Raw genomic sequence first — 15,000 nt, forward strand, 5'->3', positions numbered from 1 at the left:
CTTTGCTTCGTACTCAATAGGTACCGAATTCGACTACTCGCCTCGTCGTGTGGCCTTGAGCAAGTCACCTTGCCCTAGCTCACTTTGCGGCGCTGTACTGCGGTTGACGCCTGGGTTATTCCAGCTTTCCCTTGAAATAGACCCTAGAGACAAATTTCCCATTGGAGACGAAGAAATGGAATTTTATCTTATTATTTCATTTATTTTTAAAAAGCCATTAATGATGACATATTATTCGAGTTTTTCTCCATTAATATGATTTCGATGGATAATATTTTTCAGACACAATTTGCTTATTATTATTAGGAAAAAGAAAAAGGGTGATAATGTTATCGAAATAATGATCGACAAATCCAAAGGTTAACCAAATATGCCAGCCAATTAATGTATGCCGTCGCGGGATAACATCAATTAATTGGTGTATCTTATCTACCCTCATCGCTCGTTGATCATTAGGAAATCAGAGTGTGTCAGATCATGATCATCATGCCCGATATCGCAGTGTGGAAAGCCCTCACATGTACTCAGGGTTCAATGTATACGTATTATTTTGGGGGATAAGATGAGATAAGGCCCAATTTATTACTTATGATATCGGCAAATCTGAGCTCGGTGTTGCCAAAATGTCTAGTGGTATTTGCACATGCAATAACTTATCGCATCAGTCATACACATCGTCACACATCGCCACGGGAAGATAGATATATTATTATAACACACCGTTTCAGTCTGGTATTCTGTTCAGGCAACCCGAAGATGTAATGAAGTTTAAGTTTAATTAATAGGATAATTATGAATACAATAAGAGATTTTAGCATTGAGCATTTTTTCCCTTCTTTTAACTAAAGTTATATATAGCGTAATATCCACTAAACTTGCTGAAAGCGCTTTACAAAGGGTCCCTGACCAACAGCAACGCGTAACATGTATGTAGAACGAGACACGACACCTGTTAGGCGATATTACAATTTTGTTCAGGCAGAGACAACGTTGTTAACGACCAGGTAATCATTTTACACTTCAGTGCGGTGAGCGAATGTGAGTAAAGAGTCTTTTTCAAGGACCCAATCGTGAGCTGATTAGGGCTGGAACTCAGGCCCTTCAGATCTGAAATCGAGTGTCATACCACAAAACCACGTAGCCGTATTGTAAGAAACTATAATCACTGCTACGTAGTCTTGTGGAATGACACTCGTCTTTGGATCGGAAGACCATCGATTCCAGTTCCGCTTTGAGCGGCGCGTTGTTAAGTCCTTGGAAAATGCTCTTTACATTACTCACATTCTCTAATCATACTCATGCTTTAATTGGTTTTTTTTTGTTTGCTGAAGAAGGGGTTTGAGCCCTAAACGTCCTGTATTTGGTACTTTGTTCTTTTTTCAAGTTGTTAAATTCATATCTGTTTATTACTTTTACAGTCCGCAGCTTCTAGCAGCTTAGTATCAATTAAATTGAGATATGTGATCCATTGCCTCAATCGGGCGTAATGGATGGGAGGGGGGGGGGGGTTGGCAAACCTATGATATTGTCAGATTTTTGAACTCCTGCTTCAGGAATTTCCAAGAAGTGCCAATAATTGCCACTGCGCGACCTTGAGAGCATGCATCGAGAACGAATTCAAAATGTTCTAACGCAGGAGTTCTAGAATGACTTTAAAAAAAATAGTCCTCCAATGACCTCACCTATATTATTTCTTATCAAAATGTAATCTTTTTTTATTAATTTGTTCTCGAATTATGAATTATCAGTCTGGTCATAATATCATTTCGTGTCGGAATCTACTTTTAGCACAACTTAATACATCGACGGTCGGCGGATCAGATCTCTGAAATCTCGATTTTCACGATAGGCGGGTAAAAACTCTGAAGTCTAGATATCTACTCGTAGATACATACCAACGAATTTTGCGCACAGTGTTTTATTTAATTTTGGCGCGGATCAGACCATGGACATGACGGAGAGAAATCGTGTTTTTAACTCCTCTTTATTGTACGAAGGATAACAAGGACGCTTCATAATATTTTTGCTATTATGTATGCTCTAAGAAAACAAGGGGTTTTTATAAACGAAAGGGGTGGGTAATAATAATTTACAATTTCGCACTTTAAGAAGCTATATTCATTCTCCATAATTTTACATATCAACTTAACCCAAGTCTCATAATTTTGACTAAACGTTCAATTTTCATCCTCAATATCACTCCGACATTGAACTGTTTTGAGACGGCTCGTCATAAAATGACGAGGATCTGTTCTCTACATTTTTTTTTTTTGAAAAAGCCAGCACGATCCTTCCATCCATATAAACAGTCACCCAGCAGACAAAACTCTTTACCGGTACAAGACACGGAGGACAGTTTCAAGTGTCCAATGTTGACTCTGGTAATGTCCAAATAAACGGTCGTGTGGGTAGGTTACAGGCCAAATACACAACAGACAACAGGCCTGAACCCAGATCACATTATAATCCCTCTTCCAATTGTTACGTTTAAATTTGCAGACAGGCCAGGCGTCTTTGACGATTTAAGATAACAGGTCCAATAATCTGCTTGTCAACATTCGAGTGTTTTTAAAGTTTTGAGATCGCTGGTTACGCTGTAGGACAGACTAGTGAATAGAGGTTACACATAACTGAAAAGGGTTACGCAATTACACTGATTTAACATTTGGAAGGTGTTACACAATGCTATAATATTATTTTGTCCCTGGGTCACATCGATCAGGTTTTTTAAAAATATTCTTTGCAGCCAGTCTCACCTATCAAAGTGATAAGTTGGTGTCGAGGCACGCTGATTTTTCGGGATTTCATTTTCTTGTATTTTTCTTTATTGCTTTATCTGGCACTGTTTCATACATACTTTGTTTCCATATCTTTAGTCAGCCGCATATCGTCCTTCCTACAAGAATACTTATACATGAAGAGGTGACTTTCAAGACTTGCTTGGTCGAGAAAACTGCATTTTAAAAGAGTCATTTCCAAACGCATGGAATCAACTCAATATTCTAGACATTAGAAAAGCAATTGGATCACTTGCGAGAGAGAGAGAGAGAGAGAGAGAGAGAGAGAGAGAGAGAGAGAGAGAGAGAGAGAGAGAGAGAGGTGAAAACACTCAAAGATTTGATTACCTTATTCGTTAAGTATCCCTCGATTGTGTCCATCTTGTAAGATAATATGTATGGTTATCCTCTTTCAGGTCATTGTTGTATGTGTACAGAAGTGACGTAATCCAAGTCCTTCAAGACTGGTGCTAATCCCAGGTTGTCTTGGACAAGACACGACTAGAAGTGAAGTGGAGGCCAGACATTGAAACCACACACTTGAATCTGGTTTGACCTCACAATAGGGGTGCCAGATTTTTTTTTCCAAAAATGCCAAACAAGTCCTTGGTTAGAGAAAAATGCCAAATTTTCAGGCATCACCTGTTTCTGCCAAATAGCACATAAATGTAGAAATATAGGTATATTTTTAACCTGCTTCCTTACTGCCAGTTTGAAGGGGAACTATAACATATAATGTGTAATTAGCGTTAAACTGACAATTTAATAAATAAAATTTAACACTTTTATTTTAAATGTCAAAATCCCAGGCCGATTATGTTAGAACACATCATTTTTTTCGTTTGGAATTTGGAATTAAAATCGCTTTATTGGCAACCCTTCCTCACGAGCTTGTGTATCTTGGATAAACTCCTCTTCTGAAGAGACGTTGAGGATGTCACAGTCTGTCCCGTAATCCATTTTGGGCGCCACAACACCTTGGGTTTTAGTAGAAAAGATGTTCCTGATTCTGGAATGCGACGTGCCCACCACTATTTTGAGTCGACTTGAAAAACCCACACCTCACCAACCGAATGTATTTATTTTCTTGAGATTTGATTGAGTAATACAAAAAGAAAACCATCTCACAGTTTATTTCCCTTATAATAGAAATATCTGTAAGGACATAATTATTTTTCATATTAATTTTATAAGAGTATCATTATTTAAGAGTTGTAGATGCGAAAGAAATTCATTTTTAGCGATACCGCCGTTAAACATTCTTTTAAATATCAGTTTTATATACTCTTGTTTAATCTTTTGTCCTTGGATTTTCATTTTTAAGTTTATGATATAAAGAAGTTTTGTAATTTGATATTGTTGCTAATTAGTATGTTAACGATTACTTTCCCAGCCTACAGTGATCGGTAAAAGACGTGGAAGAGAACGAAGATATTCCTCTGATTATGAGGGCATGCACACCTTCGTTTTCTTCCACGTCGTTGCTCGATCTCTGTATGTTGGAAAATTAAATTGTGGAATTAAGTATAAATTATTTAATAAATTATCAAAAAATTCTGGGGACATCTTCTATCTATGACCGATATATTGTCAATATAGCTCACAATACATGACATCTGGTCCAATTCTAATTCGAATAAAAGCTAAGGTGTAAAATTGAGAGACCATAATCAGATTTTGATCTACTGTTAGGACTTAAAAACAAGATGTTCTACTATAAAACAATCGATATTTAATTCGTACCTCTGCTGAGAATCTAGAAATTATAATATCATTGTTATTCGATAATGACTAGAAAAGGGTAAAAATAGATGGCGTGATAAATAGTTCTGCCCATTACACCCAATGAAGTCCTCGAACGTTGACAACAGATTATGTCCTCCATATTACATCAGTGGTTTTGTCTTTTATTTGCCAAGGATGTAGTCATCTGTTAAAGAAAACAAAAGGACATGTGATTGATTAAGTTATGTTAATACAAAATTTAATTTGTCAGATTTTATCATGTCCAGATCGTTCAAGATATCATTATTTATTGACGTCACGTCGTTTTTCTACTTTTGTAAAAAGTATTCACCAGTTAGAAAGGTTTTAAGGTCGAAAGATGATAAGATGTAATCAGTCGTTACAAAACGATATTATGTCCAATCGACCAGATCCTTAAATTAAATGTTCTTTACCAGTTAACTGTCGTACTGCCGTTAATTTGGCCAGGAAACCTTGGTCCTACAAATATCGATCGATTTAAATGACCTTCATCTTGGCGAAAACTCTCAATCCTGGGATCTCGCGAGGTTGCATATTATTTATTATCGTGCGACCTTGCGAGGTCCAAAGTTTGAGAGTTTTTGCCAAGAGGATGGTCATTTAAATCGATCGATATTTTAATGACAAGTTTTCTGGCCAAATTTTTAAATAGTTGTCTTTCCAACTTAAAATGCACTTTTAGGCATCATCTCCACTCCAGCATAATACCGGTATGATGCGGTGGGTCATGAATTATAAAGTTTTGATGATGTCAGGAAATAAAAAATCCATCTAATAATTAACTATCAGGTCATTGACTTTAGGAGCAAAGACATACGGTCTAACCCGTGATTTCTCCACAGCAGAAGATTGCCCTGGTAACTCAACAGTACTATATATGACGAAAGTCGATTTAATAAAGTTATCTCTCTTGTCATTAATGATTTGTATATTTTTTGATTTTTGTTTTAAATCAGTAGATATTACTTTTGTGCTGGGCTATTTCAAATGTCAATGACAAAAATAAGTTTAAAAGATGTTACATAATTTATTGAAGGTGTGGCAGAACTTTTGTCACCAGAGCCAATATCCTCATGGTTGAAGATACCGTGCGCACTATAAGAGTCTATTATTATTATTATTATTATTATTATTATTATTATTATTATTATTATTATTATTATTATTATTATTATTATTATTATTATTTTATATAATATAATGCATTTCATACGAACAGTGAACAATTTTTTAAACATTGAATCAGGTCACCCTTATCTCTACTAAATACTTAAAGAAAACAGAAGATCTGGATAATTCACTATATTATATTGGCTATCATGCCAATATTTTTCGTTGTTTTCAAAATGAAATAATTATTTCTGTTTCTCGACTTTGAGCATTCTCAATGACTGAGAGACGGTCGTTGAAATCAGACGCACCTTTTACAAATCCTATAATAACTAAAGATCAACTCCTAAAACCGGCTTAGTCTCTTTTTCATAGTTCAAAGCAAACTACTACTTTTTTGTCAATTAAAGAAGAAAAATACCCTCTTAGAAAAATACCCCGACTGTTTTGAAATACCAGCTTTAATCTGGTAATTCCAAAGCGTCCAAAAATTGAAAGGCAGTATTTACAGATATTCCATATTTACCTGACCTAGCGGATTTTCCAAATAACCTGTTTTGAGAATGTCTTTTTGTCTTTACTAAATGCAAAATATTTATATGTTGCTATCATCAAGGTATGGTATGTTTCTAGAATCTGCAATGAGTTTTTGACTGATTCGACAAAATCACCACAGCAGTAGCCTATATTCGCTCTTTCCATTCGTGATAGATTTTATAAGGGGGACAATCCGGTATTGTCTTCTGACAAACGCCATCTGTGAAACTGTAAAGTTATGTACATATAGATCTGTAAAAACTATCGTGGCATGCGCCACAGATTAGCTAAAAATCAAATCATGTATAGAGCTAGACCTGAGTAAAATGAAATCAGAGGAAAGGCAAGAAGAATTCGAAAACGAAAACCTACCCACATACAGCAACAATTTTTGAAATAATTTAATCCGAAATATTACACAGAAATCCAATGTGTTAAAACGGGAAATTCTGACTTAGACAAGCTCTCCCCACAAACATCTGAAGAAGTCTGAGGGTGGCGAATAGCTACAGAGAAACAAAATGGAGAGAAGACTAAATTTATTCAGTGGACTTGTGCCCGGATACGATTACGGCCGGTTCAGGTTGTTAAAATTCAGCAGCCAGCGATTAACTAGTTTTTCTGAGGCGAGGGGTAGCATCCTTTTCCTTCTAATTTTCATTCACAGACAAAGAGGTAGAAAGACTCATGAATATTATAAATATGCTATTAGCGTCACGTCGGCTCGGGGATACTAAAGCCCGGTTTTCTTTTGGCCCTGGGAGGACGTGCATGGAATAATGGACAAATAGACGAACAAACACATTTATTGACAAATACAATAACAATCAGTAAGACACACGAACCAATAAATAACCAAGTCAAAACGATTTGATATCGGTTGTGGATGGAAAAGTATACCATTAATTATAACGACCGCGACAAAAGCAGTCTTTTTTCTTTCTTTTTGGCCAGAAAACTTTATACCAAATATCTGTCAATTGAGATGGCCTTAAACTTATCAAAAAGTTCCAAATTCAACATTTTACAAAGTCTTTTGTTTAAGCATTTCAAAAAGTTGGAAACCATTTTAATCCGCGAAAATTAAAGTCAATTTTTTTTCTGGCCAAAATGGATTTTTTTTTCTGAATAAAGCAGTGCTGCTTTAGTATGCACGATACCAGAAAGTCATGCGTTCTTCAGACATGCTCTCCAAAATACCCTTTGAAAAAGTCTTCCGTCAATGTCGATGTTTTATTGTCACCATTTTGTCGGGGGAATTCGATAAAACGAATTCTTCGAAGTTTATGACCTTGGGCGATATGGGTGGTCCCAGTTGTTGAAAAGTTGTAAAAGTACTGCTGAAATCACGGGAGCGTAAGATAAGATACGTACGTTGTTCTTTTTAACCAATGTAATAATGGAGTTATTTCTATAATTACGCTCATAATATTTTATAACCAGGTATGTATTGTAATTTAACAACAATGGAGATTGTATTTTATAAAGAGGTTGAGATCATAATAATTTAGTCAATTTGAATAACAAATTCATAAATATTTAAATATTATTCAGTATTGTCATGGATCGCAACACAAAATCATGACACCTTGCTATAGGTTAAAATATCATGTATGACTGTTATACATACTTGTGACGAGATAGACTATAACAATATGGTGTCTCATCTTTTAACAAATTTAAGCACGGTTGGTCATGTCTAGTGATCGGACGGATGATAATAATCTCAAAACATTGATTTGTTTTGGCTTTTTAAAAATTCGTTTGTTTATTATTATTTTCATTTACTTGTTTATTATTATTATTATTATTATTATTATTATTATTATTATTATTATTATTATTATTATTATTATTATTATTATTATTATTATTATTATCATTATTATTATTATTATTATTATTATTATTATTATTTGCATATCACTTTATTTCCAGTGAGAGAAAAGTGTACTTGTATTTTAATGTTTTCACAAGATTAATGCGATTCTGAAAACTAGATCTGTTTATTACTCTGTTGAACTTACTTAAGGGAGCATAACGAAACCGATGTGTGCAAATTTTCTGATTTTCTGTAATATCAAGTTACGTAAAAGAGTCTGATGATTGTTTGGTGGACTTTCGTGGAAATGATCGTATAAGAATCGTATAAGAAGTATTCTTCCATGAACTATCCTGCGTTCTCAGATCTGAAACTTGTTTGGAGTATCAGGTTTGAGGCGTTTTGACAAATTTAGGGTCTTCACAATCGATTGATGTATGACGTTAAAAGCTTTTAGGCCAACTGAAATAAAAATAGTTTGTTCTTTTCACGCAGTCAACCGCTTTTCGTGGTGTAGCAGCTTCTATGGTGTCACACTACTATATTATGTTGATCTATCTAGGCCTCAAATTCCTAACCGCATTCGTGTCGGTAGCGAACCCACCCGGAAGCTTCGTCATAATGTAACGATCGACTAGACTCTGTTGTTTCGGGCTCTTTAGCGGAACTGGGACAGGACCTGGTTGAAAGTCCTCACTGATGAAGCGACGTGAATGCAACATCTCAACAAACTGATTCACCCACAAGAAATTTTGTAAACCCTTGGGAATGTATGGTAACCAGTTAACACTTGGACAATTACTATTTAGCATTTGATATTCTATTTTCCCTTAAAATTATTCGTGAATCAACTAATGTGGAAAGGTTTCTGTGATCTGTCGAGTCAATCCGACATTTTGCAGGAATGAGCAGATTAACAGAATTTGAATTAGAAGATTAACTAGGAATCTGGTATTCATTCTTTTAAAATATTTAAGAACAATCCTTATTCTTCTCAATGATTGTATTATCTTCTGTGTCAAGATTTCGGTTCTATTTTAAGGATCAAATCTACTTTGACAAGATTTCATCTTGCAGCGATTGCTGTTGCCTAGGAACACATGTAAAGCGCTTTGAGCACGTTAAGTGGATATTGCTTTTTATAAATCCTCAAATTGGTCTCAAATTCGTTTTCCCTTAACCAAAATAGAATCGATCTCTATCTATCTTCAAAAGAGACTTTAGTGGGAGAACTTAGCTTTCTCTCTCTTAACCGCAAGGATTTTCTAGCCCTTTCAAAACTAAAATCTAAAAATTGAGGACAGGAAGTGGGATAGAGAAAGCTGTTGTGAAATGTAATACAAAGAAGTTATAATTAACACTCTCCATGTTGGATCATCGGTTTACAGAGGCGGAACATTCAACTCTACGATATTATGAGCGCCATTTGTGTGTCAAACGCGTCAAAAAGCTCGTCGAGATGAAACAAAAACACGGTCAAGGGCTTCCTCGATGAATGGAGCATAGGGAAATCGGAGATTGCGGTTTGTAAAAAAAAAGTATATTTACATATGATGCGTGTCGGTTTCAGCAGTCCGTATTCGTTACTGTTGGCAAACAGTGTTTGGCACCTCATAGCCGTGTGAACACAAAGAGCGACATTGAATCATCGTCGTATTATTGACATGACGGGTGCTGCATATAACAAGTGCAACCCCTCAACGTGTTAAAAGGCAAATACTGTAACACCCGGAGTATCCATGTACGCGCATATTCTGCTCCCCGATGGTTCGACATGCTTTTACGCGCAAATGAATCCATGCGTTCTCATTAAGTTTGTGCTTTCTTTTAGTTTCGTTTTAATAGCCAATCACATTGCAATGCATTTCGAAATTGGCAGCTTCGCTCGTTAACAATTCGAATATATTTTTTTATGTCAAGTCGACCCGAGGACTAATGTTTACGGAATGAAGAACACAGAACACGTTGACATGGTCGCCCTTTGATGTTTGCAGACTTCGAAAGTTATGCGTATCTCAGCATTTATAGTGAAAATACGGCAGCAAACATGGCGGTACAATAAAGTTGTGTATACATTATACAATTTTGACCTGAATGATGTGTATGTGTACACCAAATACCCCGGAACCATCTGATATTTATGAATGAACTTTATAACACGTATGAATGAACGAGTAACTAAGCTATATTGTAAAAGATCGAAGTTTTCAAGAGGATAGAGGGCCATGAGCTTACGATTCATTATTTCCAAAATGAAAAGGGGGGAGAGGAAGAACTTGCAAACAAAAGAAAAATAAAGACATGGAAAACAGCTGGAGCACAAAACAAAAATGGTTGTCCCCAAATCTGTTTTGCTTTAATAAAAATGGGTTTAATAGGGTGTAATATTATTGTGTCAACAACACACAGCACAAAAAGACTTAATAATGGGATTACAAGCCTGACAAACATTACTACATGGCAACACGCTTCATTCACTTATTGTAGCTTTTGTGGGTATTCTTTCATCCTTTCGACCACATACAATACCTCCCGAATACGATTATACTAATCAGCCTAAAGAAAAAAAATTTCCTCACGCATGCGCTACTGAGTCATATGTAAATGAGTCCGTACGCACCGTCGATGAAATAGTCGTCCTTGTTGACATATTGACCCCGGCACAGGGACAGTAAATCATGCAAATTTGAATTCAACATTGCCAAATAAGTGAAATATTATTGTAACTTGAAAGACAAGTCTAAATGTAACACTCTAGCCTAAGGCTATGAAACTTTCCTAGAATAAAAAATTTTAGGCTCCATCTACAGAGCATTTTACATCCAACCCACACCCCCACATCCACCAAAACAAAACAAAACAAGACGACTAAAAACAGAAAAAAAACCTTGTTGAACACTTAATTTGGGAATTATCACCTCAAAGCAGTTGTATTATGTCGAAATGAACCAATTGCCTAAAAAGAGATTTAAAAGTTAGAAAGACCAGAAATGTGAGATTTTGGATGTTTTTCAACCACGCTCATTTGGGTTAACTTGTACGGATCTCACTCAAATTCCTGTACTACACTTCGATTTCTCTTAACTTTCCAATGATATATAAATTATGTCAATGTGTCTAACAGTAATAAAGTTATGGGTGGATAATCTGACGCTCAGTATAGTTTTAAGTATCGTTAAGAATGACACCATAAATGTAACACAATGCGTTGATCTGTTATTGTGTTAAAATGAACAAGAGCAAAACATTTGAGTCCAAAGTCAAAAGAATCCAATTTTAGGAAATAAAAGGTTGTTTGTTCGTTGGGATTTTTGTTTTTGTAATTATTTTGTTGTTGTTGCTGTTTTTTGTTTGTTGTTGGGTTTTGTTTTTTTTTGTTGGGGGGGGGGGGGGGGGGTTGTGTGATTTTGTATTTTCTTTTAAGTTTAAAATTTCAAAATTAATATCATGACATTTAATAGCATTCTTAGACGATCGGTCACAATTTTTTAATGTTTTGAGGAAAATAATGTTTAGTCTTAAAAATACACCATTATGGTAAGAAAGGTTAGTCAAAGTTTATAGCTTTCCGTCGTTATTGGACAAAAATAGTTTTGAAAACAATTTTACCAGAAACCTTTCACTTCAAATATATTACTTTAAGATGACTCTTAGCGACTCAAAAAAGACAACATTGAGACCAAATACTCCAAAGAAGACTTGGGTTTGACACTCTTTCCGCAATTTGAGAGTCATTTAAGTCTATCTTTACTAACTATTTAAAAATCGTCACATCCGTTACAATACAACCGATGTTTTCTCCTTCAGGTGTCTTTTGTCGCCTACATCAAAAGATTTGAAAACATTTTTTTGTTATAGATAATTCTGAGAACTTAATACTGGGTTGTAGAGCTTGCTTTTTTTATAGATTGAAGTTCTATTTTCCAACCATATTTCTAGATTTTTCCCGAAACGAAACACCCTTTCGCCACACATTGTCTTTTAGATATCCCCATAAATGGAAATCCAGAGGACTGCAGCCCAATTGCTTTCTGTTCCAAGACTGATGACTCTGTCGGGGAAATGGTTGCTAAGTCATTGCATTACGGATGTCGACACATGAGGAGCAACGTCATCGTGTTGAAAATATCGTTTTTGTCTTTCACGAGAGCCAAAATGTTGACCAAAACCCCTTCAAAACTTTGACTTCACTATAACAATCAAAGCCAATTTTCCAAAGAACGATATGAGCGTGTTATGGCAAATTTAATCTTGAGAGAAAGTATCTACGATTAACAGATCCGCAGTTGAATGTTGCTGTAAATGTCTATACAAGTAATCCGATTAGACATGTTATAAATATGTGAAGTTTGAAACATGTAATCATATTACTTATGATTTTATAAGCAATTGTTAAGAGTCCGCTTTTTCTGGTCTCCTGGTACTTATTACTTCGAGTTAGTTTTAAAAATCAATTTTTATGTTGGGAAGGTTTGGCGTTACGGAGAAAATCAGGAAATGGTCAGAAAGGATACGTTTAATCTATGGATATTTTTTTTTAATTCGGCGAAATCATTTTTTATTTTATTTTTTTGTCTTTAAAGTTTGCATTGTCAGAGAGGACAGTGTTCCGTGAGCGAAACAAATGGATAAAGTTAATATCACTTTTCTGACAATTCAAGGCCAAGAATATTATCATTAATCATAACAAGAGAAATTTGGATTAGGCCTTTGGTAGGCCTGAAGGCAGGGCGGAGGTGGGATAAGATGCGTATTATTTTAACGGGAACATAATTTTGGAGAGAAATCCGGCACGCCCTCCGGCTACTTCCGTTTTCAGTCGGGTGGTTGTCAAACACAAACGGATTGCCTCCCCTCTTGGCATTCTGTCCAGGAAGGCTTAAGTCTCGTGTGTTTGTCATCGTAAAGTGTCCACTGTCTGCTTGTGTTGTTTTTCTACTGGGTGTTTGCCTCAAATTATTTTAATATCGCTTTTCCAATTAATATCGCAGGCTGTGGTCTACAGGAAAATTGAGACGCGTGTCTTTTGTTTTGGACAGAGATTGTCTCTCCCTCTTTGTAGTAGAGGCACCAATGACAAGAAAGAAAAGTACTAAAAGAAGGGAAAATATTTCTTTTAGTAAAGGTCTCCCAGGCAGCATTATATTATTATATCAATATCATTTATTATTATTATTATTTATTATATTATTATTATTATTATTATTATTATTATTATTATTATTATTATTATTATTATTATTATTATTATTATTATTATTATTATTATTATTATTATTATTATTATTATTATTATTATTATTATTATTATTATTATTATTATTATTATTATTATTATTATATTATTATTATTATTATTATTATTATTATTATTATTATTATTATTATTATTATTATTATTATTAATATTATAATCATTATTATTATTATTACTATTATTATCATCATCTTTATTATTATTATTATTATTATTATTATTATTATTATTATTATTATTATTATTATTATTATTATCATCATCATCATCGTCATCTTTATTATTGTTATTATTATCATCATCATATCAGCAGCGGCATCATCACCATCGTCATTTTATCACGACATGTGTTGAAATCGATTTGAAAAATAAAAAGGATGGGGGGGGGGGGGGGGGGGGTAAGAGAGAAAAAAAATGAAAAAAAGTAAAGTGAAAAAAAAAAACAAGAAAAGAAAATGGAACGATGCGATAGGGAAACTGACAAGGAGAAAAGAGAGCGATTGAGAATTTCCCTGGCATTTGATTAGATTACAGGGCAGACTCAAACAGCCCTAATGGAGCTTTGCTGTTTGGTCCACTCATTATGAGCTGTGGCGGGCGGGGAGGGACGGAGAAATTACGACTTAACTCGGCACTTTCCGTATTCCCTCGACAGTTATCGTGTCCCTCCGTATTCCTTCGGGACTCTCCGGCTGGGAGTCGAATCATATCGAACATTGCACCGTAATGGAGGCATGTGGTCAGTGTTTGTTGACCACGTCCAAATGTTTGGTAACTCAGTACGAACACAATGCACAAGATACGGCTAATTCTTTGGTGGGTTGAATGGTCTGTTGTTTGGGGAATAGCAGGGTGGTCGTATGTGATGGTTATGGTGTTGGTTCTGTTGCTCTGGAACGGGTAGTTTGAGGCCGGGTGGGGGGAGGGGGGGGGAGGTTGGAGATCATAGGATAGGCAGAAGGATGAGGAATAGCTTTATGTGAGAGAAAAAAAAAAGCAGTATAGTAAGGGAGAAAGCGGGGGGAGGATATAATAATGATCGACTATTTGTGTGATGTTATGATTAGTATAATGGTGATTGTGGTTGTTGTTGGCGGAGATGATGATGATGGTGATGATAATGATGATGATGATGATGATGATGATGATGATGATGATGATGATGATGGTGAGGAGGAGAAGGAGGAGGAGGGGGAGGAGGAGGAGGTGGAGGAGGAGTTTGAGACAAAAAGGAAAAACAAATTTACGGTTCTACCAAATAATGGGTACTGTCCAAAATATTTACAAGAACTTATTTATTTAGCCCTGAAAATCACAGACACTGAATTAAATCGTGGCCTTCGTTAACGCATAGCATGACACAAGGACTGTTATTGTGAAACGCCTAGTGAGTTGTTGTTAGTAATGCTCAAGGAAACAATGAATGAATATAATATGGTCCCATTGATTGAACTCTTGAATATTACTCACTATATGCCTTCTTTTGGTTTTCATCGCCTTTTATTTTGACGACATCTTTTGGTCAGTGTCAGACTATGCCTTTACGAAGGCTACGAAGTATATAGATAGTATGCAGATGACGTCACTCAGGCCTTTGTTATTGTTTTTGCCATCCGCGTTTGTGAGTTGTTCTCACTAAACTGTATTAACCTGACTATAAACGTTCATGGTTACACAGAGTTTGTGTGTTGGTCCGTTATACTTCCGGATGGCAATGTTGTGAACTCCTT

The 15,000-nt window shown here is 35.4% G+C and overlaps 1 long non-coding RNA gene across 4 annotated transcripts in view; it reads right to left on the bottom strand.

The window, feature by feature from the left end:
• The window catches only part of LOC144968390 (uncharacterized), a 229,143-nt gene that overhangs the window by 64,572 nt on the left and 149,571 nt on the right, over positions 1-15,000 (bottom strand). For 2 of the 4 annotated variants that reach the window (XR_013644575.1, XR_013644573.1), the window contains exon 3: positions 3,126-4,707. This is a non-coding gene — a long non-coding RNA (uncharacterized LOC144968390). Of the gene's footprint in view, positions 1-3,125; positions 4,708-6,563; positions 6,680-15,000 lie in introns of those variants that run through there. The other 2 variants (XR_013644576.1, XR_013644574.1) reach the window with 2 other exon arrangements.

Source organism: Berghia stephanieae, chromosome 3 (assembly GCF_034508935.2).
Source record: "Berghia stephanieae isolate SIO BIC M18660-M18661 chromosome 3, UCSD_Bste_1.3, whole genome shotgun sequence".
Classification (NCBI taxonomy): domain Eukaryota; kingdom Metazoa; phylum Mollusca; class Gastropoda; order Nudibranchia; family Aeolidiidae; genus Berghia; species Berghia stephanieae.